Source organism: Hemicordylus capensis, chromosome 1 (assembly GCF_027244095.1).
Source record: "Hemicordylus capensis ecotype Gifberg chromosome 1, rHemCap1.1.pri, whole genome shotgun sequence".
In the NCBI taxonomy this organism is placed as follows: Eukaryota; Metazoa; Chordata; class Lepidosauria; order Squamata; family Cordylidae; genus Hemicordylus; species Hemicordylus capensis.
This window is the reverse complement of record NC_069657.1, coordinates 228,945,746-228,970,350: the sequence shown is the minus strand read 5'-3', so window position 1 is coordinate 228,970,350 and position 24,605 is coordinate 228,945,746. Positions and strand designations below refer to the sequence as shown.

At 42.1% G+C, this 24,605-nt stretch overlaps 1 long non-coding RNA gene across 1 annotated transcript in view; it reads right to left on the bottom strand.

Annotated features, from left to right (window-relative positions):
- Positions 1-5,849: 5,849 nt before the first annotated feature.
- LOC128339964 (uncharacterized) overlaps positions 5,850-24,605 on the bottom strand; it is a 31,352-nt gene continuing 12,596 nt past the window's right edge. Inside the window, exons 2-5 of the long non-coding RNA XR_008313362.1 lie at positions 22,068-22,177; positions 17,143-17,193; positions 10,102-10,163; positions 5,850-8,286 (exon numbers count right to left, since the gene is read on the bottom strand). This is a non-coding gene — a long non-coding RNA (uncharacterized LOC128339964). The remainder of the gene's footprint in view (positions 8,287-10,101; positions 10,164-17,142; positions 17,194-22,067; positions 22,178-24,605) is intronic.

Sequence of the window (24,605 nt, the reverse complement as noted above, 5' to 3'; positions counted from 1 at the left end):
CTGCAGTGTCTTATGTTCTTCAGTGTTTGTTCTAGTGATGGGTTAATATTAAACTCTAATTTCAGTGCTTTCGTGATTATCTAGCAATTACAGTGGCCTAGGTCACTGATCTTCACTGTTTTTTCAAGAGGGAATTACTTTGGCCTGTACTGCAAGAAGGCCATTCATTTTATTAAAGCATCTTTTATCTCATTTGTCTACTAAAGGATCAGGCTATCCTATCTACAGAGGTTTTAAAAAACAAAACACACACACACCAAATACTATGGGCTGTTGCTGAAAGTCTTCATCTTTCTTTTGAGCAATCTCATTGGCAAGGCAGAAGTTCCCTATAGGGTAAATTATCTAAGGGTTAAAGAGGGGAATGGGATGTTTCTGTAATAGGTTTCTTTAGTTAATGAAGTCAATAAACACTCATTCTTCTTTATAACTTAAAGTTCCAAAGAACAGCTCTCACAGTTCTGATACACATTTTCATCTCTAGACCTTTACCCACATTTAATTACTTCTGGGCCCCTTCTCCAAATGATGAGAATATTGTCAATATACTTCCACCATCTCACACAATTTTCTATAAAATGATTACCCAAAGAAACAGTCTTAAAAGCTTCCATAATAGGCCCGTTTCCAACCTCGCATGGCTGGGCAAGGTAATTGAAAGGGTGGTGGCGCCACAGCTCCAGGTGGTCTGGGAGGAAACTGATTATCTAGACCCATTTCAAACTGGCTTTCAGGCGGGCTGTGGGGTGGAGACTGCCTTGGTCGACCTGATGGATGATCTCCAATTAGCAATAGACAGAGAAAGTGTGACTGTTGGTCCTTTTGGATCACTCTGTGCCTTTCGGTACTGTCGACCATAATATCCTTCTGGAACGTCTGAGAGTGTTGGGGGTGGAGGACACTGTTTTACGGTGGTTTTGCTCCTACCTCCCAGACAGGTTCCAGATGGAGACTGTTGCTCTTCAAAATCTGAGCTCAAGTATGGCATCCCCCAAGGCTCCATACTTTCTCCAATGCTTTTTAACATCTACATGAAACCGCTGGGAGAGATCATCAGGGGATTTGGAGCGGGGTGTTATCAATATGCTGATGACACCCAAATCTACTTCTCCATGTCAGCTTCTTCAGGAGATGGCATCACTTCCCTAAATGCTTGCCTGGAAGCAGTAATGGGCTGGATGAGGGAAAATAAACAGACTGAATCCAGATAAAATGGAGGTACTTATTGTGCGGGGTCAGAACTCCAGAGATGATTTTGATCTCCCTATTCTGGATGGGGTCACACTTCCCCAAAAGGCACAAGTTTGCAGTCTGGGAGTACTAGATCCACATCTCTCCCTGATATCTCAGGTTGAGGTGGTGGCCAGAAGGGCTTTCTATCAGCTTCAGCTGATATGCCAGCTGTGTCTGTTTCTTGAGATGAACAACCTCAAAACATTGGTACATATGCTGGTAACCTCCAGACTTGACTTCTGCAATGTGCTCTACGTGGGGCTGCCTTTGTACATAGTCCGGAAGCTTCCGTTGGTACAGAATGCGGCGGCTAAGTTGGTCTCTGGGCCATCTCGGAGAGACCACATCACTCCTTTGCTGATAGAGCTACACTAGCTGTCAATAGGTTTCCGGGCAAAATACAAAGTGCTGATTATAACTTATAAAGCCCTAAATGGCTTAGGCCCTGTCTTCTTCATTATGAGCCCAACCGCCCATTGAGGTCATCCGGAGAGATCCGTCTCCAGTTGCCACCAGCTCGGCTGGTGGCCACATGGGGACAGGCTTTCTCGGTTGCTGCCCCAAGACACTGGAATGTGCTCCCTATTGAGATACGATCCTCCCCATCTCTGACAAATTTTTAAAAGCATTTGAAAACCCACCTCTTCACCCAAGCTTTTTCAGTTCTTTAAATTTTTAAGGTTTTAATTTGTAGGTGATTTTTAAATTGTTAACTTGTGTTTTTCTATATATTTTAACTTGTTTTATGCTATTGTTAACCGCCCAGAGATGAAAGTTTGGGGCGGTGTACAAATTTGATTAATAAATAGGCTCCAAGTCCATATGAATATCCAATGGAATGTTACACAAGTTAGATTTTCACACTGGTGCTGCTGGAATTAATTCATGCATTGGAAAATTATGGTTGCTTGCCCCCCTCAATGAGTGAGGCAGCTATCTTGGTAATATTGAAGCCTGATAGTGATACACATGCACATCTATGTTGCAGTTCAATATTCCTCATTCATTTATATTGCAACATTATTTCTATTACACTTGCCAGACACTTCTCTATTTGAATTTCTGATCTAATTCATCCAATCCAAGTTGGAATTATTCACAAATGCCAGGACTCTGGCCAAATTAATTTAATTATTTAGCAGCCTCAGTTGGGAAGGCCTTCTCCACCTTCATTTTATTCCTTGGACAAGGAGAAGGCCTTTGATAGTATGTTGGAAGTTTGTTTCCTGTCCTTGAATAATTTTGCTTTCCAGTGTATTTTGCTTTATAGATATGTGCCCTTTACAAATTTGTTTATTGTTCAATTCCCATAGTGCCTTGGGATTGTTTTAATGAAAGGTGGTATTCAAATTTAACAATAAAATACTGCCTTTCATAAAATTTATCCCAAGGTGGTTTACAAATGTTAAAACACAATAAAAGTCCATTAAAAATGCACTAAAATATTAACATCAATTAAAACCTATAAAACACTAGAAAGTAGCAGCCATAAAAAAAGAGAGCATCAAGGGAGCAGAGATAACCCCAAGGGCTAAAAGCCCAAAGGTTTTTTTTAGGTGTTTTTCTGTTTAAGCAGTGACAGATGTCAGTGAACAGATATCCCCTGGGAGAATATTCCAGAGCCTGGGGACAACAACAGAGAAGGCCTTGTTCCACGTGCACAAGAACTGAGTCTCCCTCATTGTTGGCAACATGGAGAAAACCCCTTCTGGGTGGGCAGAAACTCTTAGGAGCAGGCCGGCCAGCTGGCCTTCAGATAGCCAAACTGTTAAAAGTGGTAACCAGCACTTTTGAGTTGGAGCTGGAAAAAAATTGGCCGCCAGTGCAGCTCTTTCAAAATAAGTGTGATATGCTCCAAACAAGTAGCTCTAGAAAGAACCCTAGCAGCTGCATTCTGCACCAACTGAAGTTTCCAAATCTTAAGGGTTAGCCCCACACAAAGCACATTGCAGTAGTCCATCCATGATGTGACCTAAGGCACGCGTAACTGGCCAGATCTGCCTTCTCGAGAAAGGGATGCAGCTAGCCGAAGCTGAGCAAAGGTATCCCTGGCTATTGCCTCCACCTGAGGATCCAAACGCAGAGTTGGGTCCAGTATTACCCCAAGCTGTGCACTTAGTCTTACAAGGGAAGTACAACCCCACCCAAAACTAGTCCCCCCCCCCCGTTTTTAGCTGATTGGCTTTCCCACCAACCAACAGCACCACCTTCTGGAACTTCCCCTCAAGAAAGGACTGGAGCCACCCTAAGGTAGTACCCCCAGTCTCCATACCCGAGAGGTGATCCAGAAGGATACCATGCTTGATGGTCCTGAATGTGACTTAGAGGTCCAGAAGCACCCATGGGGGCACTAGTTCTGAGCAAAGGCCATCCATCAGGGCAACCAAGGCAGTTCCAGTCCCCAGTCCAGGGCAGAAGCCAGATGGAGAAGCGTCTAGATAATCCGTATCATCTAAGACCCTTTGCAGCTGCACAGCCACGATGCACTCTATCACCTTGCTTAAGAAAGGGAGATTTGAAACAGGCTTGTAGCTAACAAGGTTGGAGGAATTAAGGGAGAACATTTTTAATTGTGGTCTTTCCACACCCTGCTTGAGGCTGGATGGCATCTCACCCTCCCTTAATGAGGCACTAATGATTAGCTCCAGCTACCTACCTGTCCTTTTCCTGCCAGATCTGCTACATTATGAATTTAGCTGAAGAAAAATAGTTAAATCTGTTCCACCAGTAATAATACCACACATGGCTTTCTTAGATTTAGTTCTTGATAGGGTTGTGCGAACAGGCTCAAGGTTGAACCCCCCCCCCCGCCTCCACACATACCACATTTCAGGGGTTCTACATGAGAGAGATTTTTTAAAAATCACTTCTGGTGGCCTGGGGGTGGTGCTGCTGCCACAACTGCGGGTGGTGGGGGGGAAGGTCTTCAGCGATTCCTCCTCCCCACATCCCCATCTGTCTTTTCTGATCTTCTTGCCATCTCTTGTCTGCTTTTCCTCCCCCTCCGTCAAACTGCATTCCTATTTCCCCACCCCCAACATAGTCCTCGCTCTATTTCCCTTTCCTAGGGAAATAGAGAACAGATCTCGTTGCAAAGCCCTTCTTCCTCTATAAATCACAGTGGGGTAGCCAAAAGGCCACATGAGGATAAGGAGGTGAACCCCACATGGAAAGATGATGCTTTTAGAGAAAAGTGGGCTGTAACACCTTGCTACACAAGCTTGCTTCTTGCCTTTGGAATACTGTGAGGTCTCTGTTGCTTGTAAAACGAAAGGAAATGTTGCCTTCTTCCCAGTTGGATTATTCAGCAAATGTGATTCTTTGAGAAAATAACAAGAAATGTGTTGTGTGAGTTCTTGGATATTTGGAGTATTACTGCATTTCATTTAGTGTTAGTTCCATTGAATTGTTTAAAGGTGTAGTTATTATCAGCGCTTTTGGTGAAGATAACCCATTTCATAAACAGAAGTCCTCATAGATAAAAACATGGAAAGAAAGGTGGTGGCTTATATACAATAAGACAACTACACTAAAAATTTTTAGGAGGACAGTGATAATATTATCAAGGATATTACATTACAAAGACATTATTTTCTTGTCTGTGGAAAATGTTTTGATTATTTTTGATAAGCATTCCTGAAAAAATGATTTCTTTGTGGAAAGGGGTTTGATTTTTATTTGGAGCTTATTTAGTGATACACACAACTTTACAGCGTTATTCTATTAGTATGATAGGTGGTGCTCCTTCCAGACAGTATTTACTTCATCAAAATAAGTATAAATAATTTTAAAAATAATATAGGAACTTATTTAACAGCTTTTTAAAAATGTAGTTATTTTTATTACTTTTACTGTATCTTGTGTCTGTCTTATTGTTGTGAGCCACCCTGAGTAGTAGTGCACTGGAAGGGTGGGGTATAAATATTTTTAAATAATAATAATAATAATAATAATAATTTAATAATAATAATTTAATAATAATAATTGATTATTATTTTTATTTCATCAAAATAAGTCCCTCGTAACACACAGTTGGTTAGGATGTCAGCTATTGTGTTAATGAAATACCCTTTTTCTGCTGGAGCTTCCTGAAGTCTCTGGCTATTGGCAGCTAACACACTGGGTTGGCTGGACCTTTGGTCCCACCTAGTGTCACTTTATTGTATGGGGTGAGCAGAAAAGTGGGGTGGTATTCATTTTAGATGTTCCTGATTTATCCTGACCTGGATTGTGATGTCACTAGCAACTGAGGCTTTTTATGTCATTCAAATTTTAATTTTGGTAGAATAACCATCTGTAACGGAGAATACTGAAGTTCAGTCTGTCTTAAAAAAACAAAGCCTCACCAAGAAAGGAAGGCTCTTTGAGGTATCATTTGTGAAGGATAGAACAGAGATTCATTTACTGTATTGTAGTTCTTGTGTAACTTATGCTACAATTTCACACTCTAATGCTACAAGGAGGAATGGAAATAAGTAAAAACAGACGTTTTAGAACAAGTGATGCCTGAAACCTAATAATGACAATAGCACTCCATTGTTTCTGACTTTATCCATTCCAAATCTCAAGAGTATTAGCACCTCTTTATCTTAGCCCTCATGGGTGGCTGGGGAAGAGCCAAGAGTTCTATAAGTGAGTGGGGTTGGCTTTCTTTCTTATGAAGCAAGGAACATTCTGATCATGCTCCTGGAATGCCGCGCACCATCAGTGCTTGCAAATGGCAGGAAGTTTTAAACAACTTGGTTTATGTTTAGGAACTATTAGAGGGAAACTTTTAAAACCTCTAACCGTTTTTGCATTCCAGTGTAAAGAGAAGGGGTTATTTAACAGCTGCAACATCTGTTCTGAGGCAATTTAAAGGAACGATAACGCTGAATCACTAACTTTAATAAGAGAGGGTCGGCTGTTGTCTGGTAGAAATATGTTAAGTACACCGCAGTTAGAGTTGGTGTTGCCATGTTGATTCCCATAAACAAGAGCCATAAAAGAGATCTTCTTGAGAGAGATCCTACTTCTCAAATGAACATAAAAACATGCATTTTGATATTATACAGTTCTTTTTAACATACACGGCATTTACAATAATCGGTTTGTTACTGGTTTTTTAATCTTGGCATGAAGGGGTCAATAAAACCCCTTTTGCTTTAAGTAGCAAAATTGTAACAATGTATGAGGGAGGCAGTCATTATTGAAATGTGATGTCACATATCTGTTCATTTTGTCCAGGATGAGCATTATTATAGGGGAATTGGTTCGCATTCCCTTTCTAATCCTCCAGTTTCCAGTGTTCTATCACTAAACTAGCATTCATGGTGTGACAAACAGGCAGGAGCAGGCTTGATTGAATCTTCATAGCTGGGTTCATGCACATTAACCAAAACATGCACCACTTTACTCTCTCCTGTGTCAAGAAAAATGCTGTAGAGTCCATCTCTTTGTCAGCCCCAGAGGGTTTCAAACAAATGGAACACTAATAATCAGTTCACAAAAGGGGAAGATGGTGTGTTGAAGGTGCATTGTCTTGCACTAAACCAGTCCTTTCATTTTGGCAGGGTAAAGAGGTGATGCATTTCCAGTGCTTTCCTGTCCCTTCATGAACTCTTAAGCTGATTTTGAAAAATAGAGAAAGGCCGTGAAGCATATCCAGGGCAGTGTTCCCCCTAACAGGGATTCCCAGATGTTGTTGACTAGAACTCCCATAATCCCAAAGCAAAAGCCACATTGCAGCTGGGGATTCTGGGAATTGTAGTCAACAACATCTGGGAATTCCTGTTAGAGGGAAGACTGATCCAGGGTAGCCGAGGGGTAAGGTGATGCATTTTGCCTTCCATCTGAACTCAGCAGTCTGTGGCTGTCATTTTGGTGAATCTGAGGGAAGATGGAAGTGGAGTTTAACTTCTGAGCCTCTCTAGCCTCATATTCAGCCCTCACAGATAGAGAATCTCTTCTCACGATCAGTGAGAAGAGCTTCTGGAGGGTCTGCGGGGAGAGCCGGCTTAGCCTGCTCTCTCTGCAGACAATCTTGCATGCAGCCCTGGGCAGCCGCATCAGCTGCCCCCATGACTACCAGCTTGGTCATGGAACCAGGGGGGGCTGCGGGAATCGGGGGCCGCATGGCCCCCAGAAGTTCCAGGATTCTGGAGAGACCTCAGGCTGGGAGACTGGCTGCAGCTTCCCGGTCGGGGGTCTACTCATGTGTCTCTGCATGCCACAGTGGCACACAAGCCAAAAAAAATTAGGTAAACGGATCATTCTCGCCATTAACCTCATTTAAGGGGAGGGGGAATTAGGCGGGCAAGCCGCCTTGGAACCACCGGGCTCGCGGTGTTTCCAACAATCAGTAGAAAGTGGTCTAAGCTCCCTTAGCCCACTTTCTACTGATTGTGGGAATAGCTTCAGAGTATATCTATATTTGGCCCTATTTTATGCTCATCATGATGGAGAAGTTGAGGGAGAAACTGGGGTGATCACCCCAAATTGGTGGGGTGGAGGAAGGAAGGCCTGAAGCAAGGGGGAGAGGGCAAGAGAAGGTACTGGATCACTCTCCCTTCCCCTCCCAAATAACATCCCACAACAAAACTTTCGCTGACTTGTGTCCAAGCCCTGTCTCTGAAAGAAGTTTGAGGTAAATGCTGACAGCTACTGGGACCATCAGTATCTATTCTGAATTATTCACAGTGGTAAAATTACATAAGATTTTGTGAGTATGAGTGTTAGTTTTACCACCTTGTAAAATGGAAGTTGGCAGGTTAAAGGAAGCATGTTCATAAAATGTCAAATATTTTTCTTCCTACTTGCCCTTTAGGAACTTGGTGCTGTACAAGCTCTTTTTATCCTTGTGGGGCAAGTGGTTTGTAATCAGATTGCTTCCTAAAATAGAATATATATTTTTAAATAAGTTAAAAGACTCCTGGCAAATAAAGTATTCAAAAGTACAGCTTTAAGCCGCTCTGTAGTAAGCACTAGTCAAATTAAACTGTCCATGAGCTGTTGCTGCTGGATATCGTTCCTTCACGTGCTTGATATAGTCACACAGTAGAGTCCAGGCAGTGTCTGTTTAGGGAAGGGAGATGAACGATCATATTTAGATATATTGCACATCCTGTCCCTAATATTCACAGCAGCAATACTTCTCCTTCATCCTTACAGTGACCTAATAGATAGGTCACCATTTCCTCCATTTTAAGCTTAAAGTGGAATTTCCCAAGGCCACCATGGCAGGCTATGATTCAGTGGTATTTGAGGTACACATCTCCCATCATGCCTGATTCCAGTGCACTATTCACTGGGGTATATTGAAAAGTGCCCTTCTTCCAGGGGATCTTATAGCCCAGGGATCTTATCGGGCTGTTTAGGGACTTGTCCCACTCCCTATGTGACCCCTCAGAACTAGAAGTAATGAGCCATCTTCAAGGCTAGGGGTCGGATAGTAAGCAGAGTTAAAGTGGCTGGAAATGCTGGAGATAAAACTTGCCTGGCAGCCCTGCAGCCACATTCCAGATATGTGTGAATATCGGGGGTTGCCCAGAACACAGCAAAGTCTTGTATGTGTATACACAAGACTGTCTTGTTTTCTAAGGTTTAAAGACGGTGTAGTGGGCAGCCAGCCAGCAATTATAGGGTTAACATAACAAGGGGGTTTCCTTCATTGACAGTCTGTAGACCCTAGGTCATGACCCAGTCAGTTAACAAGTTGGGTGGGACTAAAAATGGGCTCCTGAGGGCCTTCTGGGAAAAAGGGGAGGGGGGTCCAGGTGAGAGGGGAGAAATGGATTCTTGCCAGATTTTCTCAAGGTGAGTTCTGCAGGTCCCTAGGGGGGTCAGGGATTGCAGGGGTTGGTCTCATCTAATTCCTGGCGAGGTCCAAGGGGAGGAAGCCAAGGCTTATGGCTTTGGAAGTTTAGACTTAGGAAAAGGTGTTTTAGTAAGACTTGCATTCTTTTCTGTATGTTGCTTTGTATACGCTAGTATCTGCTTCTCGTAACTATCTTCAACACTAGCCTAGTAAATGACCAAGTTAAGTACTGCCTGAGACCATCTGGGCATTTTGGAAAATCTCTTGTAACCATTAAGCTAATCCTATCTGCAACAGTTATGCTTGAAGCCTAAGACAAGACTATTTTTTTGGTAGTAAACTAATAAATTGTTTTCTTTGCTTTTACATGCCCTCTCAAGAGTGCTTGATTGGCTGTGGGAGAGGGGGAGGGGAAGCCTCCAGATCACATGGCCTCAGCCAGGATCTCTAAGCCTACTTAAACATATATAAAGTTTTTATATTGGCCTGTAAAAAAAAGTAAAGAGGGGACTGGAAGTTTTAGCATTCCTATTCCAGCCAGAGGTAACTCTCTGTTAACTAAGGAATGCTCTGTGGCAGCAATATAATCTACTGGAGATTCTTTTAAACTAATTTAAAACCCAGTCAGCCTACGAGGCTCAGAGAGGCATGGCTCGGTGAGAGTCTCCTCTCAGGTGGGCTGAGCTTGGATTTGGGTCCGTTACAGACAGATTAATCAAAGAGGCGAGTCTCATAATCAGTGAGACTCACCAGAAGGGGGTTCTGCTCTCCCTGCAGATGATCACTAATGCAGCCCTGGGTGGCTGGATCGGCTGCCCACACGACTGCGGGCTCTGTCAGGGATCCAATGGGGGCTACAGGGATCGGGGGCTGTGTGCCCCCTGGAAGCTCCAGGCTGCCCTGCAAGAGCACGCAGGGCATCCTGGGGAGACCCCCAGGGCTGGGAGGCTTGTTTCAGCCTCCTGCTGGAGGTCTCCTCGTGTGCTGCCGCAGCGCAAAAAGACAACAGACTATTACTTTCCCTGCAAGGGAACACACTGTGCACTGATAACCTTAATTGCTTAATGACTGACCTGAGATCAGCAATTAGATCAGTGAAAGTGCTTTTGCAAAATCTGCAGGCTGCAGCAGCAACCTGCAAAATGGAGGGAAAATATAAATACCTTTTAAAAAAATCCATATCTTAAGAACTAAAAATCCCAGGGACTGGGGTGTGCCTGGGATGGCTTGAGGCCAGCCCTGCCATTCCCCCATACCCACTTTGGGTGCCCTTCCACCCAAAGGGGGGGTTCGAGGCAGCCCCAAATCCCCATTATTCCCTATGGGGAAATATTTTTTTAGAAATTCACCATTAATAGTAGGGGCACCCAATTGCCTTGGTGTCTGGTGGGTGGTAGGCACCCCTGGGTGTCTACCACCCACCCACCCTTTTGCACCCCTGGATACTCCACATAGGGAATAATGGGCAAGAATAAAAACATTTCAAAAATTCATTAAAATCATAGGAATTTCCAATTGCTATGGGGTTTGGGTGGTAGTTGGCACCTATGGGTTCCTACCACATAAACCAGTTTTGGAGGTTCAAACTGGTTCAAATAGAACCAGGCTCAGTTCCATTCGAAATCAAACCAGCAGGTTGAACCCAATGTCTGGTTTGGTTCAAATTTGAACTGTCGAACTGAACCAGTTCGAATTCCAACCGGTTTGCACATCCCTGGCTTTGGGAAAACCAGGCTCACCTGTGAGTTCAGTGGTTCCCACGATCCGTGGGAAGCGAGCTAAGCTCCCTTAGTCTGCTTTCCACTGATCGTGAGAATATCTTCAAAGTTTCAAAAAGTGTTTTTGCTTGTTTTCAGTTTTATAGCCCAATCTTTCTGTTTACTAAGAAGTAAGTCCCACTGTTGCACAAGGTAACACAATTGCTTCTGTAGCAGATTAAAGCCTTTGTCTCAGAGCAAGTGCATGTGAGTGAAAGAAATGCTGAATCATCCCTGCTGAGCTGCCTGGCTAGGCTTCTCCAAAAACTATTCTTTATTATTGGTAGGTTCAAAATGCTGCTGTTGCCAACCCTCTTATTGACAGAGCTTGAACCTCCCTGGGCTTGGGGCAGAATCCCAGGGAAAACCTTTATTTTGCTATTGGATAAGTACAAAAATCTTCCACGTGCAAACCTACACGTGAGAAAACTGATAGCTGCTGACTGGGGATGTATTTGCACCAGAGAAGTCTCCACCCTCTTTCCCTGGTTTAAGAACCTACTCAGAGAGGCTTGTAAAAAGAAAAAAACTAAAATAGAACATTTTTATTCAATTACAATAGACTGCTTCTGTCTGAGGCTTTCTCAGCTTTAAATACAGTTAAGAATACTTAGTAAGGTAAGGTAAAGTGTGCCATTAAGTTTTTGGTAGGATACAGGGGGAGTTTACCATTGCCTCCTCCCGCACAGTATGAGATGATACCTTTCAGCATCTTTCTATATCACTGCCTGATATAGTACCAGCGGGGATTAGAACCAGCAACATTCTGCGTGTTAGTCAAGCATTTCCCTGCTGCACCACTTAAGGTGATAAGAATACTTAATAGGATTACAAAAATAGGTTGTCTTAATGCACGCTTAAATGTTTATAGAGTCTTTTGTGATGTCCTAGGTAGGGTGGGCATAGGATAGACGTAGGCTAGTGTTCTTTATTTTAATTACATTAGAGGTAAACAATATTAGAACAGTATCAGGAATATGCAAAAGCACACACACCAAATAAATATAAGTTTCTATCACAAAGTCTGACTAAATAAACTTTTCCCTAAATTAATCTTCCCAAAGCCAAAAGCCAGGCTTAATTTCCTTGAACTCACCAAACTCCTGATGAGAATTCAAGCTTCCTGCTCTCCTGTCTTTCAAGAGTCTGCTGAGTTATTCTCCTGCAGCCAACCTCCATGGCCACATGTGCTCCTATGCATCTCCAGCCCAGCTTCTTCTAACAAAAAACTCCCTTCTTTCTGGCAACAGCTCTCTAGGTCCCACCCATCTGGTGTGCTGATTGGCTGAGCCCTGGAGTTCACCAGCCTGTCAGTCAAGAAAGGGTTCAGTTCTGGTTAACTCTTTAGAGGGAGCAGAGTCTGATCACTATAGCTTTTGAACTGCCCATGCCACTCCAAGTATCTAAAGCAATGCTCACAGTGTTGCAGAACAGGGCTTTTCTGCTACGAATTTAAATTGTGCAAACATATTTCCAATGCACTACGTATATACATTATTTCCAATGTACACAGTGCTGCCAAAGTGTGATTGCACAATTTTAAGTAGTAGCAGACATGCCTTGTTATGCAACATCACAGGTGTTGCTTTAGATGCCTGCCATGGGTGGTTCAGAAGTTCTGAATCAGAACTGACTATATTACCATTGTAGTAATAGTAACTGACCGTCTGCTGATGGTCCATCTGACCATCTGACCAACTGACTGTAGTAACTGACCATCTGCCATTGTATTCAACAGGGCTTATTCCCACAGAAATATTACAGGACTGCAGCTTTAGTATGTCTAAGGCCGATAATTGATATCGTGTTCTTTCTTCACTCATCTACCTGTTCTCATAGCAAGGAAGGTGGTTGTTGTTTACATTTATATCCCGCTCTTCCTCCAAGGAGCCCAGAGTACTACATACTTGAGTTTCTCTTTCACAACAACCCTGTGAAGTAGGTTAGGCTGAGAGAGAAGTGACTGGCCCAGAGTCACCCAGCTAGTTTCATGGCTGAATGGGGATTTGAACTCGGGTCTCCCCGGTCCTAGTCCAGCACTCTAACGGTCCTAGTCCAGCACTCTAACCACTACACCACGCTGGAGTGGTGTGAGAGGTCCCCTTTTATAGCAATAGCAATAGCAATAGCACTTACATTTATATATCGCTCTATAGCCGGAGCTCTCTAAGCGGTTTACAATGATTTAGCATATTGCCCCCAACATTCTGGGTACTCATTTTACCGACCTCGGAAGGATGGAAGGCTGAGTCAACCTTGAGCCCCTGGTCAGGATCGAACTTGTAACCTTCTGGTTACAGGGCAGCAGTTTTACCACTGCGCCACCAGGGGCTCATTTATGTCAAAGAGATATATGGGGGAGAGGATCTGAGCTTTACCCCCACTCCCAATTCATACTCTTTAGCTCCTGGTCACTTCAGGTTCTTTTTGCACAGCATACTTCCAGTAACAGAACTGAGATGGGAGGAAAGTGTCAGACAGAGCTAAAGTGGGTAGGGCAGGACTTAATCCTCCTTCCTCTGCATTAAACAAAAATTAGACCCTTCCACATTTTTATATGTGAATGGGGCAGATATATAAACAACAAATGGGACAAGTCTATTATATCTAGTTTGATCCTTCCTTAGGTGTAATTCATGGCCTGATGTAAAATTCAGGTTAAACTGACTTTTAACTTTGTGTTTGACTAAGCTCCTTAACTTCCCTACATCCAAGAGCTGCCATGGATCTTGATTCCTAGCACGATTTCCAAGCCTCTGTGACAGGCAGCATTGTCATTTTGCAGCCCGAGACCAGATGTGGGCCTAACCAGCAAAACAAAATTAAAAAATAAAATTTTGACCACTTTATAAGTCACAAGATAATCTTTTTCGTTTAAAAGAAAATTAACATAAAAATCATCTACATGTCCTGGAAATTTCATTAATATTGGTCAAACCTCAAGTCACAATAAAAACAACATGGGAGAAGGACATGAGGTATTGACTCAATTTTGGGAATCCTTCTCTCCAGGGAGCTCAAGCATAAAGTGAGCTCATTGGTGTGCACCCAGGCAGTGCGGGGTACAGCATCAGCTGGTGAGGTGCAAATGCAAAGGCACCCTGAACAGTGTGTGGGCTTCCCAAAGCGTGATGGTAGTTGCAGGTGGCAAATGCAAGAGCAAAAATGAGATCCCAGCAAAAGTGTGATTCCCATGTTTGAGGGGAGTTTTTATAACCCTGAGGCTTCAACTGACAGTTAAAGGAGACTGTTAACTGATCCCCTTGAGGAATTTCCTGACTTCAGGAGTTTCTGCTCCTGATAGGGCATGAATATTTGTTATTGATTAGGTTATGTTGGGTGGCTTCCTATAAACTTCATAAATGAAGTTTTATTAAAAGAGTGATTGCAGAGACAATCACCTGACGAGGTTTTTGGAAGAGGGCACATCACACATTCTGGCATATACTTGCTTAACTTTAATAACAGGAGAGAGAAATTGATAAAAAGAGGTTCCTGCAATCTTGAGCCTAGCAAAAGTGGAAGAGGGCTTGCATTCCTTTCCTTTCGTCTCTTTTCAACTTTAATTGGGTCTGTTCTGCATCTCTCTCTGCCTATGCTCTAATGCAATCAGAGAGTGGCATTTCCTTCAGTCCCTTGCAGTCATTTGCAAATGACAGGTGCCTAGGGAGATGCCTGGCCAGAATGACCCTTTTCTCTGGAGTGCAGCCAGTGTTTTTCTTCCAAACAAGCTAAGGGAAGAAAATGGCTGAAAGGCTACGTTTTTAAGAGGGTGGGTGGGGAGTAGCAGAAGGCTTGAAAGTTTCAGGCAACTTGGAGGGAGGAAACAGAGGTTTCAGGAAGCAGAAGAGGAGCTCGGTCTCCAATTGTAAGCAATCAGAAATGAAAACAAATGAAATAACAAACAAGTAGTTCTAACAATAACTAATGGAGCCTAATTACCACTATTTCTAACATGGTGACTCTTATCTAGGAATGCCTCACATGTGCTAAGAACTTGTTTGTATTCAGCTGTTACCACATGAGTTACAAAGCTTATATTTTGAGTGGCTGCCATCCTGAATCAATATGGTGGATTGGCAAAAAAGAAAGAAAGAAAGAAAAAAGATACCCCATCAGACCCCCTCCCAAGTACTGCGAATATGGTTTGTATGACAGCACATGGGTTACACAGGGGTATTTTTCTATACTCTCCATGATTGCCATCTTGAAATGACATGGCAAATTGGGAGAAAACCAACAGCCACCCTCATTAGGTGTCATGAACCCTGAGTCTGACACAGAGGAGTCCCAGAATGAAGAGGTCATGACCTCCTAAACTGGACACCAGGGGCTCTTGAGGTGAAGTGGATGTGCCACAAGCAAGGCAAGTTTCGAGGGGTCCTCTTGTCCACCAATGGAAATGCCAGCACCTACTGAACCCTTCAACAGAAACTTCCTTGTGTCCTCTGAGTCGGAAGATGAACCAGAAGCACCCCCAATCCCCACCGGCAGCCATCCAGCTATGCTGCAACCAGCACCTAATAAACCGGGTGCAGCCCTTTTAAGATATTCCAGGCTGCTGGCTCTGTATTTAAGGTCTCAGTTTGCCTCCATTATTTGCTGAAGTAACTTTCTTCTGGATGCATGTGCCACCTGGGTTCTGCTCAGGTGGCAAAGGTGGTTTGGATAGTTAAATAGCTGACTAATACAGCTGAGACCTATCCTTCTAATAAACTATCTCTAAATACTGTAAACTGCCAACAAAACCAGTTATGAAGATAGAAAACCAGCAGCGGAGGGGGCACTTCCCGGTGTATTGCACAGAGGCAAATACAATTTGTTAGGCAAATTGCTGGTTAAATTGTTTCTAAGTATTTTTAATGGTTTTAAATGGTTCTGAACTGTTTTATTTTTGTATTATTTAAGGCAGTGTGTTTTAAATGTTGTATGTGTTTCTGTTTTTTAAACTTGTGCATCACCCAGAGCCTTTGGATGGGGTGGTTTAGAAACTAACTAACTAACTAACTAACTAGCCTAGAATGTAGGCTGATGCTTGCTCAATAAGAGTTCATAAAGGATCTCTAAGTGTGCTTGAATGTGAGATGCAGAACTTGAGGAAGGTAATGCTGCTTCCTCAGAAAAGGAAAGGAAACAGTTGTATAGCAATATCAATAGCACTTACATTTATATACCGCTCTATAGCCGGAGCTCTCTAAGCGGTTTACAATGATTTAGCATATTGCCCCCCAACATTCTGGGTACTCATTTTACCGACCTCGGAAGGATGGAAGGCTGAGTCAACCTTGAGCCCCTGGTCAGGATCGAACTTGTAACCTTCTGGTTACAGGGCGGCAGTTTTACCACTGCGCCACCAGGGGCTCTGTTGTATGGGGTAGGGAGGTATCAAAACTGGCTTTTAAGCCTCCTTTATTATTGATGCATTCTAAGATGGAAAAGGGAGGCTCAAGTCAAATGACTATGAATTTGGGTTGGTGTGGAAAGAACAGCATGAATAGTAGCACTGTACTAAGAAAAGGCATCACCTAAAAGAATAAGTATCAATTATTCTTTTGAAAATGCATTCTGCAAGGGGTCTTGTTTGTATCAACATGCTTATTGTATTGATCATTGTGCTGAAGCAGATTTTGAGACCTCCAGGTTCTGTCATGTGGATCCATGACAGGACACAGCCCTGAGAAGGAAATGTGTGGAGAGAGCTAAATGTGACGAGCAAAGCAGAAGCATTCATTTGGAAACAATGTGGACATCTGCTTACCACATGCTTATAGCAAAGAGTTTATGAGGACAAACAGCTTTGATACATCTGCGCCTCCAAAGCAGCATGAGATATTATTGTTTTTTAAAAGAGATTTCATATGCTTTAAAATAATAACAATAGAAGTTCATTTGTTCAATTGTCACACTGGTTCTTCTATGCTGAATACCATTGATATTTTCCATGTTGTCCAAAATTTGTTTACAAGCTATTCATGTGATAATTAATTTCTAATTATGCTTGAATCTTTGAAGTTGTCACATGATCTAGACACTCACCCTGTTTTGATTTCCTTTGATATTTTACTTGGGAAAGAATGTCCACATGAGTCTGACTGACACTGTTATTTTCTTTAGAAATTTATTATAATTCTCCATTACCACTTTTGCCAAAACTTGAATGCACAGCAAGAGAGCTGTGAAATGAGCGAATGTCTGGTGGAGTGAAAAGCATTTTTTTAAATTCTTCTGATAACTGTTTATGCAAGTGTTTTGGCCATTGAGAATCTAAAAAAGAACAATGTGTTTGTGTGGTTTTCTAAGGACAACAGAGTTCAATTTTCTAAAACAAACATGGCTATATGTAAGATCTGTACTCACAAAACTAAGGGCAAGGGTCCCGTAAATGTCACTGGGAATCAGATCAAGCTCCTGCAATTAAAAGTGCAATTTATTATTCAACCATTATAAAACTATTATAAAAAATAATCCATCCTATTTATATGCTGACTTTAAATTTAAAAATTCTCAGTGTGGCTCACACAATCATAAGGAAATATTACATACAAAAAGTAAAATTTGAGTAAGTACCATAACTAGAGATGTAACAAATGATGATGTAATCTACCCCAATTCAAGATGACAGGTGTATGAACATTTGAGGCAGAGATGGGCTAACTGGTGGGGATGGTAATCATCAATTAAGATTATAGTAAAGGACAGTAGGCAGATTTGTTCTTACTAGAACTTCTTGCTTTTAAATAATCCCTTTTGTGATTGTTATGAGGCCAATCTTTTTCTTATCTCAAGACTATTGTGTGCAATACAATTACACCAGACACAGATCTGAAAGCAGGATCTTTTTGAGGAAGGAACTGGTTAATAATTTCTGAGGTGGGTGGGACTACAGCCCACAGTATGAAGAACTGGCTCACAAACTGGCTTGGGTATACTTGTAAAGGGGAATCCATGAGGAAAGGGCATCCCTCATTTGAACTTAAAAGTGCGGGGGGGGGGCCGTTGAGAGAAAGTGGCCTCCGTACCTTTAGCAGAGGCTGTGGGATATGCAGCATAGGCCGACAGTGATGCATCAGGGCAGTGAAGCATCAGAGGGGCAGTGGCAGGGCTCCTCCAAGCCCCCTGCCGGCCTCCCAAATGATAGCCTGGGCTGGCTGCAGCCTGGTTCAGGCCTCTGTGCATTTGTGTGGCCGTGTGGCCATGGAGGCCATTTGCATGGTGATGCAAATGGCCTCTGTGTATGTGCGGCGGTCACAAAAAGGGCCTCTGCACGTGCACAGAGGCCCACAAAGGTAAAGTGTGCTGTCAAGTCAATTTTGACTCCCGGTGCTCACAGAGCCCTGTGGACAGGAGGGGTTTACCATTGCCTCCTCCCGCACAGTATGAGATGATGCCTTTCAGCATCTTCCTATCTCGCTGCTGCTTGATATATGTGTTTCCCATAGTCTGGGAAACATACCAGTGGGGATTCGAACTGGCAACCTTCTGCTTGTTAGTAAAGCATTTCCCCACTGTGCCACTTAAGGTGGCCCTGCTGAGGCCCATACCAGGCCACAAATGGCCCAGGCTGTCATTTGGGAGGCCGGTGGGGGCCTTGAAGCCCCGCTGCTGCCAATGCTTCACCACCTTCTCTCTGTCCACCTATGCTGCCTATCCCGCAGCCTCCACTAAAGATACAGAGGCCACTTGCTCTCACCCCTGCACCGATAAATTTAGGTTAGGGAATCCTCAAGGATTCACCTTTACAAGTATATCCGAGCTGGTCTGCAAGCCAGCTCAGGTAGGCTTGAGGGTCAAGCCGAGTCAGACCTGGCTTGACCAAACCCAGAACCGAGCCAGCCCAACCTGTTCCATGCGCATCCCTAAATTGTGTATTGCAATGTTTAAGGTTTTTGGCTTTATAGTGTGATCCATTCTATGCATGCCACAAGTACAGTTGGTTTCAATCAGATTTTCTCCCAAGTAAGTGTGTATAGAATTGCAGCCTTAACTAAAAAGCTGTTTGGTCTTTTTTTTTTTTTTTTTTTTAGTTTTTGTTCTATTGCTGCTGTTAAGATGTCAAACTTAGTGTAGTCTTATTTTCTATAGATATTTATTTTCTTTTTGTGTACGTTTTAATTTTGCTTTAAACCACCATGAATTCTCCCTGCCCCCTGCTCTCTTCCAGCCTATAATTATGTTGGTGTTACATTTTATAAACTTCTCAGAATGTAAATAGTGGCCATGACAAGGCTTAAGCATGAAAACCTTAATTCCTAGAGCCAGTTTTGTAGGGTCAAATGTAGAATTTAGTGGCAATGAAAATGCACTCAGCACTGCTCCTTAGCATGAGCTTTTTAATTTGGTATAGTTTGTGGACTCTCTTATCTGTGTTTTTATTTCTGCTATGGATTCCATTGTTCTTTGTTGAAAAAACAATTATTCTATCTATATTCATTAACTATATACTGAATACGTTTTCCAACATATTAACGCTCTATCATATTATTCCTTTCTTCCTCATTGGACAGTTTGGTGGGGTATCTTTTTGGTTCTTTTGGTGAACTTTGCATATGTGCCATTGAACAGAATGAAATGTTACATCATTTGTCAGTGGCATATACACAAGGTTCATCATTTTTATATTGGATAAGATTGTGTGCTTGCTCTACAAGCTGAGGAGCTTGTGAGACTCTTACTGCAAGTATTGTCTCCTAACAGAGTAGTCATTAAACAATTAATTACAAATAAAAACTAGCAAAGCCCTTTGGAGTGCACTATTAGCAAAGCGCAATGCAGAAGCGTATTAGATAAGTGCTATCTTGTGTATCCTGGCTGGAGAGGGGGTCCTGCATGTTTATTCTTGGTAGCATTTGTTGTGTTAATGCTTCTTGTCTACCACACATTCTAGCCAGTTGTCTTCCCTGACAGCTCTGGCTACTCTTGCAAGCCACTGAAATGGAACCCAGTTGCTTGAAGTGGTTAAACAAACAGTTGTGTTGGATACATCTTGGGAAAGGGCTGGTGGGAAAATGAATGTGGTGCCAAAGCCATGATGAGTGTGCTCTCTCCATCTGGGAAGACTGAGTCATCTCAAGAAGGAAAAGTGGTTGCATTTCTTAGGGATGAAAGATTAAGAGTCTCCAACACAGAGATGGCTCCCTCCAAATAATGTTTTCCCTGAGTCAGTCTAGGAAACCCTGATTCATTGGGTCAATGTCAATTAAAAATATACCACCAGTCATCTTGGATAGTGGTACTGCATATTTCTATGTGAGTGCCAAGTTCTGTTTGTCTGATTTTGCTTATATCTCCTATAGAAACCTTTTGGTTTCAGCCAAGCTTCTGTACAATATGCACTGATGTTTGTGCTGAATAGACATAGAACACTGATTATCACTGGCACAATCTTACCACTATAGTTAAGATGAGGAGTGTTTTCAACATTCCGCCATTATAAGGCCTGAACATTCTATAGCATATAAAGTCAAAGGTATCCACCCAATCCCTGTGTAATCATGCACACCTCATCTAGGGGACAAGAGTCACCACTCCTTCAAATCTGATGCAAAATCTGTTGCAAAATGGCTGAGATACAGCAGTTTATATTTTAAAGTTTTAAAAAGAGGTTTCAAAGTTTTGGCAACCTTTTTTCACCACAGATAATGCATATTTTAAAACGTTTGATGTCTTTTTTTAGCATTCCCCCAAAATTCAGATCCATGCAGGACTGATACCTTTTGCTGGTTTGAAAAACATAAATCTAGAGATTTTTGAGTAATTACCATTCAAAATCCCCATAATAACGGAAAATAGCTAAGGAAAAGTTAGCTAAGAGCATAACTGAGTCTGTCCACTGAGAATTCTGAAGCCAAATTTGGGAGGGGCAATTCCTGGCAATCTCTAGTGAGTGACTTCCTGGCCCTGAACGTAGGTGCCTGATAAGGACAGTCTTTGAGCACTCTGGCATTTGTATAGTTAAACAACCATTCCTCTCCCTCTTTCCATTCATGAGCATTTATTTTCTCCTTCTGCCAGGTTTCCCTCACCCCTACTAAAGTGGGGAACAGAGGCATACTGCAAAGCTTGGAATAAATTATTTGAAAGGAAGTCCATTGATTCCACTGGAGCTTACTTCTGAGTAAACATGCATAGGGATCAGGACGAGCAGAGATCCTAGGCAAGAATGTGGGTTCTATTTTACCCCTTCTGCAGGGAAAATCCCATTTATTTCTCTGGGGCTTACTTCTAAGTAAAAATGTATAGGATTGGAATCAAGGACCCCATACTAGGAAGTTCTGAAGGAGACTCCTCATGGAAATCCTAAAAACAATTCCCACCCAGCACCAAGAAACGGTCGTTCTGGTGTAGACTGCTCTTGAATATGTAGGTTCTACATCAGAACTAAACTGCCAGTGAATATGGAAGTTTCACTTGGCCACACTTCAGAAATGAAGCTTCCATATCCACAGGTGGTTTGTCTGTCATGTAGAAGCTCCATGTTCGAGGGCAGTCTACACCACAATAATAGTTTGTTGGCATTGAGTGGGAATGGTTTCTGGGATTTCCTTGCTGCACTTGTTTGGAGCTTTCTGGAAGCATGTAGCTGAGCACTGTGAGAACGAGGATGCTGGGCTGAGTAGACATGCCTTTTCCAGCAACATTTTGATAACTGAGACTGCAATTTTATGTGCACATCTAGAGGGAAGTAAACTTCATTAAAGTCAATGGGACTTGCTTACATATAATGAGGGAACCATTAAACAATCCCTGAAAAATGCTCTTGGGAGAGGGGAAAATAATGGAAAGGTCCTTTTAAAAATGTGTATGGAAAACAACATTAAAAACTTTTGAGATAAACTCACCACCGCTCCACCAAGCACACAGATTGTTCTCAGTGAATCTTTAATTGGCCAAAGCATTGCACAGGGAACAAGATCTGTTAGTATAATTAAAAGAAAAATGCCAATAATCCATCCTACTTTGTAGTGAATACTGCAGGAAAGAGATAGTGGCTGACATAATGAGGAACATTACTCAAAGAAAAGTTATCCGACTGAAATTAAAAGAACATGCTAAGGAAGGCCTAATGTCCTTTTAATTTCAATGAGACTACTTTGAGTAAGCCATTATCCTATCAGCCATTAACCATTAAGTGGAGGCCTGAAGCTTACAGGGAAGAAAATTAATCCATCTGTGCTCAGAGGCTAAGTCCTTTGTGTACAACTTTTTAAATATACTACTTTCTAGACAGAAGGTAAAGAGAAAGACACTAATAAGTATCATTAAAACATGCCACCACAACTTACTTAAAGAGGAGGAAGAGGCCAGAAGAGCTCCTCAGAGCTCTAATTCAGCCAGAAAACAGGTCCTGGAGAAGTGCGGGGGTGGGGGGGCTGCCACTCAAGGCCCATGTGTCCTGAGCGAAGGGAAGGCAGAAGGCAAGAATAAAATAAATAAATAACTGAAGGCTAGTCACTCAGTCTGGGGGGAACATAGTCTGACCTGGGCAAAATTGAGTTTGATAGTATCTTCTGCTCCGAAATGATGGAATGCTAAGCATATCCAAAATCAAAAAGAGAACTCCCTCAAATTTGCACTTCAAATTAGCAGTAAAATGTAATGAACAGTGTGCTGTTGATGTCACCAGCATTATTAGTTACCTGATAGCACTCGCGCTCACAAGTTTTTGGATATCCACTCAGTTCATTTTCAATGCCACTCAGGTTGAATCAGGAAGGCCCCATTCTGAATGCACATGCACACACACTGCCTTGATACTGCTACCCAGATCAAAACTCATCCCACACAGAGATGGAAAAAATTAGAGGGACCACTGAATGCTGTGCACATGCTACACAGGAGGGACTCCACAATAACAACAACAACAACAAACTTCTCTGTATACAGTATATAGAAAACTAAACACACATTTAGTAGTTGTTAGTTTTTTTATGGTGGAACATTCAATTATGTGAGCTCCCCCTGCCCTCTGGCACTTTGAAGGGGTTCAACCCAGACAGAGGTCTACACCTTAGTGAAAATAGCAGTGCTGTTGCTTGAACCTTTCCCCTATGGAAATAAGTTGTCTTTCATAGTAAAGGAAGACAGTTTTCAGAGTAAACAATACAGATACAAAGTTGACAGACCTAGTAGCTCCTCTAAATTCTTCTGGTCTGGTAAATAATTGGTGTGTTTTGCCTCTGCCTACTGTATAATTTCTGCTTTGCTTCCGGGTGTGTAGTCCAGTGAAGAGAAAGGAGAGATTTCCTCCAGCTTTGGGGCAAGAAGGTAATGTTATTTGGGGCAAACAATGTTTTCAGACAGTTTGTTCAAGCTCAAGCCTTGAAATCCCCCCTCACCCCTAGAGTATAATTTCCAAATTCCTTGACAGAGCAGTCCCCCAGTTGCCATGTACTGTGCCCAGTTTCCTAACTGGCTACATTTCTCATCAGATTAATTCAGTACCATACTCCCTTTTACCCATCTCTTTCCACGAGCTAAAATGTACAATGCCAGTAGTCCATAGAGCTCACACCAATTACTATAAAACTGGTCAGATTTTAAAACCAGCAACAGTGTACCCATGGTTTGTGTGTGATCCCTGTAAATACTCTTGCTTATTCACAGATGAGAAGTTGAGGCATTTTTAACAAAGCAGGTAGCACAAACTGCAGAAAAAGCCTTTTGGAGTCTTCTAAACTTTTGGGTTTTTTAAAAATATTATACCACACTTTCAACCATCATTATGTATATCATTATAAATTCCAGCTACTCCAACAAATATAACCAGACAACATTAAAGGTATAGTAACATCTGTCACTAATAGTAATATCTGCACAGATCAGACCATATAACAAATTAATACACAAAGTTTACAAAACTATTATCAGTGTGTAGCATATACATATATTAAGGCATTTTGTCAATATATCTAACCAGGAACCAGTCTTCCAAACAAGGGAAAAGTGACTTTGAGAGCCAATATAACCTCTTCCATCTATCTTTAAAACAAGAGAAAAAGTTTACACCTTGCCTATCTTTCAAAAGACCCAAGGAGACTGTTACCAGGTTAGTTCTGAAGTGTGATAATATTTAGACAAGATTTTAAGACCTCTTAGTGCATAAAACAAAGATCTTACAAACTTGAGCAAGCATGTTCCAATGTTAAAACATCACCATCAATGCTCTTTCTCAAACAGCTGGAAACTCTTGAGATTAAATACAGCAATTTAAATTAAATAACCAATCCAAGAATAGGAGAGAAGGAGGAGGAGGAATTACTGTGCAGAACAAATTTTTAACCCTTATAACAGATCAATAAATTCATTGCCTCTTTCATATATTATTTATTTATTTATTTATTTATCTATTTATTGCATGTCTATACTGCCCCATACAAAAGTCCCTGGACGATTCACAATCTATTTCTTCCCTGACATTAATAATTGGTTGCAGCTGCTAAATATACATGGCCTCTTTAATCTTATGCTTTGATTGTGTGATACATGGCCTCTTTAACCAGGCGATTAAAGAGCAGCGAGAGGCAATATGGCATCTGAATGAAAACTCCTGACTAAGTCAGCTGTTAGGGTTTTCTCAACCGTTTGGTCTTATCACCTTCCATTGGCTAGATGGAAGTCAGTATGTGCACGGGGCTTTGTCCTCCTTCCAGAGGTGGGAGTCCAGGGGGCCTTTGGACCCTAAAAAATCTGGAAAACCCTGGATGAACATCTGGAGAGACCTTTCTGCTATCATCGGACCGAACAGGAAGAGGCATTTTCACCTAGTCACAGACGACCTGCTCTAACTCTTAGCTTTCCTAATAAATCTCTGAGATGTCCAC